Here is a 4,860-nt window from a genome sequence, read left to right on the forward strand (position 1 = left end):
TGCTCCTTTATCTATTTCCTAATTCGAACTATCATATGGGTTGAACCTAACCTATTCTAGCCTCAAGTCTCTTTCTTCCTCTTCAAAGTTTTTTTAGAGTCTCTTCTTGGTTTTTTCTGACATAGGCATTTCTTGACTATTTTCCTAAGTCCATTCAATGTTGGACAATTAGAGTTGCTGGGTGGTTGAAGATTGTTAGGTTTAATTTAGGTTCTTTTGACCGGGTTGTAAGGCAATAGTAGAGGATTGTCATGGTTAAGTTCAAGGATTGGGAATTTGACAGGAATTAGGGCTTATTAAAAATATTTGGAGAAGCATCTTGAGTTTTGATCGATTTAGGGGTGATTGAAGGAGAGAGATGATTTGATTGGAGAGGGGTGTTGATTTTAAAGAGGTTTTAACGTCTTTTCAATGGTTAGGACACATGGAGAATAGGGATTATGAAGATTGAGAGTACAAAGATATAGGGCAAATATTAAGCGGGAAGTGGAATTTGGCAGACGTGGCACAAGGAAGCACAAAACATGACTTTAACTAAGTAGAGAGTTATTGCTTACCTTGCACATTATTCCTTCTCGCATTGTAGTGAAACTTCATTCTTGACCATAAGGATAACATCATTAGACTTTTGTAAAAACTGTTGTCCCTGTATTGCAAGCATACCTTTTACAGTATAAGACTAGGAAATATATTCAAAATGTTTGTACATGACATATCACATATCATCCTAGCCAATTATTGAGGAAAATGTTATGCATATACTTAAGTGAATTTTATCAAATTATGTAACAATCCGGCCGATCGTTTTGAGTATTTTATCCTTATTTCCCCTGTAGAATTCTTTAGATGCGTGTATTTATGGCTATAAGACTTGATGGGGTGGCTGGTTTGGTTTCAGGGAAGTGTTAGAGTGAATTGGGACACTTAGTCCCAAGGTTGGATGCTTAAGTTATGAAGGTTGACTGGAGTTTGACTTTTGTGTAGATGACTCGAGAATAGAATTTTGATAGTTTCAATAGCTTTGTATGGTAATTTTAGACTAATAAATATGTCCGGATGTGGATTTGGAGGTCCGTAGATTGGTTTGGTGCTTTTTGGCGAAGTTGAAGGTTTGGAAGGTTGATAGATTTAACTAAGAGTTGACTTTGATGGTATCAGGTTTAGATTTTTGGTTTCAGGAGTTGTAATAGGTCTGTTGTCTTATTTGGGACTTGCATCTAAATTTAAGGTCAGTCCGAGTCATTTAAGCTTGTTCGACATAAGTTTTGAATGTGGAAAGTTTAGTAGTTTCCTTATGCTTGAATTGAGCTGAGATTTATAGTTTTGATATTGTTTGGTGTGATTTGGGACCTCTAGTAGGTCCGTGTTATATTTTGGGATTGGTTGGAGTGATTAGACGGGGTCCCGGGGGCCTCAAGTATGTTTCAGATGAATTTCAAATCATTTGTGGAGTTATTGGCAGTGCTGGTTTTGCTGAGTCTGATGTTTTTGTATATGCGAATAAAGGGCCACAGATTCGGACCCGCAGAAGCAGCCAAGTGAGCGCAAGTGTGGATTTGATTAGGGAAGTGAAGAGGCAAGTGAAGTTTATTTAATTTTGATGATGGGTTCTTATTACCCATGGATTATTTCATCTAGTTTATGTGAATTTAAAGTTAAATTTGGGAATTATTGACTATGATTTTGGAGAGTGAGATTTGATGATTTGAGGGTCGATCTGAGGTTGAAATTAAATTAAACATATATATTTGGACTCGTATCAAAATGCGTGTTCGAATTTTGTGAGTTTGGTAGGATTTCGGGGTGCGAGCCCAAGGTTGACCTTTTGGGTTGATTTTTTAATTTTGGTTAAAGATCTTAGCTTTATCATTTGGCAATCACTTCCTTTTGATTTTATTGATGATATTATTTTATTTTGGCTTGATTTGAGTCGTCCGGAGATTGATTCATACGGGAAGGGCTTCCTAGAGTAGTGATTTAGCTTGCTTGAGGTATGTATCTTACCTATACTTGGTTAGGGCACTAGTTGCCTTAGTTATTTGTGATAGCTAAGTATTATGGGTGGCGCACATGTATGGTTTGAGCCCATGTGTGTGCACTAGGGTATTTATTCATGGTTGAAGTAGTGCTTAGGCAATAATATGCCTTTAGTTGATTGCTACGCTTCATGTTGTGATATATCTCCTGTCTGTACCTCTTGGTGAGCTATCTGTACCAAGTTTGAGGTTACATAGAGATTAATCTCCTGATTGAACCTGATAAATTGCTATTTTCATGATGTAATTATCTGATTGAGCTGTGATAGCACACTTTGCACATGCCTACACTATAGCTTGTCACTTACACCAGTCCAGAAGTATGAAACTTGATGTTCATTAATCATGTGCATTCATTCTTATATATCTGCTTTCTGCCTGATAGGGACTGGACTGGTAGTCTGTGCCCATGTCGGGAGGATTGTGATATTGAGCATGTGACCACACAGAGTGGACTGTGATTATTAGTATGTGAGTTGTCCATGCGGTTGATATTATTGGCGCGTGAGTTATCCGTACAATACTTGAGTTGTTCGTGTGGATCTAGATAATTATATTTTTAGCACGTGAGTTTTTCGTGCAGCACATGCGTTGTCCACGCGATTGATATTATCAGCACGCGAGTTATCTGTGCACGGTGTGGTATGAATCCATCCCTCTACGGTCACCCTTTCATGTTCTTTCTTGATTGTGTTTACTCGATTATTTTGGAAAACTAATAAGAGGTTTGGTACGGTAATGAAAATTCTGAGAAAAAAGGTGGCTAGTGTTTGATTTGGCTATTACATTTCTTCTTTACTTGTAATTTCCTTAGTTGTTTACCTGATTTATTTACATATCTTCTTTATATGTTGGATTGTTGACTGAACATTATACATTAAGTAATTGTTGACATCAAGGTGGTTCATTCTTTACTGTATGACTTGATTATATTATTTTTATGTACTTGTTAAATTTTTGAACTGTACAGGTTACAACGAGTATTATTTATAATTCTTGCTTCTATTATCTCGCCGATGTTAGTTATGATGCTTGCTGAGTATATGTGATTGGTGGTACTAATACTATACTCTCTACTTAATAGTACAGATCCAGATATTGGACCGAGCCACCAGTAGCGGAGTTTTACTTGCTGAGTCATCCGAGAGACAAGGTAGAGCTGCATTTCGACAACAGTCTTGGCGTCTCTTTTCTTTTGTATTGTTGTGTTTATTTCAAACTATATTTTTATTTAGCTTTTCAGATTTGTACTCCCGTTATAGAGCTCATGACTCTGTATTTACCAGTTTTGAAAGATTTGTTATGTATTTACATTGTTGTTTATGTTAATTAGCCCTAGACTTGTACTATTTCAATTAATTCGGTATTTATACTCGTTCCTACAATATTTGACTTCCCTAGCAAGTGAGTTAGGTGCCATCACGACCGGTTGGTGGGTTAGATCGTGACAAGTTAGTATCAGAGCCCTTGGTTCATATGTTTACGGATCATGAGTAAGTTTAGTAGAGTCTTGCCGATCGGTACAGAGACGTTTGTACTTATCTTCAAGAGGCTACCAAACTGTTAGAAAAACTTCACTTTCTTATATTCTTGTCATTCATATTTGTTATTTCTGAAATTTTAACCTTTACTCTTCTATTCTATCATAGATGGCAAGGACACGCTTAGCCGGATCAGACGGACATGCTCCAGTAGTACCAGTCAGGGCCGCGAGAGGCCAGGGCTGAGGTAGAGGCCGAGGTGAGGCTCGCACTACAGGTAGAGCAATACTCGTGGAGCTACCAGTCGATCCAGTAGTGGAGTAGGTTTCAAATACTGTTGAGATGGTAGGATCAACTCAGACATCGGTGATGCCTATTGTTGTACCCTATTTTGCACAGGTCAAAATATAATACAACTAATGGTTTTTTGAAGTTAACAAAAGAGTCTCTACCTAATATTTAAGGTATATTGGAGTACCTATGAGTCTGTAAAAATTATTATCCTAATGGTCCGCTAGCCGGTAAGATTTGGGTAAGGGTTCTAGCTATTCTAAGGGGAATGTTAGGTATCCCTTAAAATCTACCCGCGGTAGCTCCTTAAATTTAAACTAGGTTTGGGGAAATAAATATCTATATTCCAGTTTATTAGTGGTTTATGTTGCTATGTAAAATTTAGGAAAAAATGCTTTAAGTCTCGTTTAAAAACTCATTGTCATGGAAAAAAGGTTGTGTATTTCCTTTGAAATGATGATGTTACTTGTGATATTTTATAACTTGTAAAGCAAGAGATTACTTTAAAATATACCTTAAGTTGAAAATCAGATATACCTTGTTTGTTTTGCGACAATCGTTCTAATGAAATTCCTTGTATTTTTAAACTCTTTTGTTGTTCCTTGCATACTTGGTTTTACATGACTGTTTTTATTTTTGAAACGGTTTTGCATTATATATGATCCATTGGAGATTTTGCAAGGAGTGTTTTGTTTTCGTTTTTGAATCTGCCAAAAGCGTGAAATCACTGAAGTTGTTAGTGGTAACCTAAATAAAATTGTTTGTTATTAAAAAGATTAGTTTCAAATTATTAGTATTCCAACGCTAAAGTAACTAAAGCAAGTAAAACTTATTTTAATTTTTTTATCTACAAGTCTTAATTTGCCTACGTTCTGTAAACAACCAAAATATCAACAATATCCTATATATATATAAGGATATAAGGATATCCTATATACATACAGGAGTAACATATAAGGATAAATATCTTTTAAAAAAAGGGAGGAGAGCAGGACTCTTGGAATTGGGCTGGTAAGCAGGCTAGACCCAATAGGAATCAAATCAGCACCGGA

This window comes from Nicotiana tomentosiformis, chromosome 5 (assembly GCF_000390325.3).
Source record: "Nicotiana tomentosiformis chromosome 5, ASM39032v3, whole genome shotgun sequence".
Taxonomy (NCBI): Eukaryota; Viridiplantae; Streptophyta; class Magnoliopsida; order Solanales; family Solanaceae; genus Nicotiana; species Nicotiana tomentosiformis.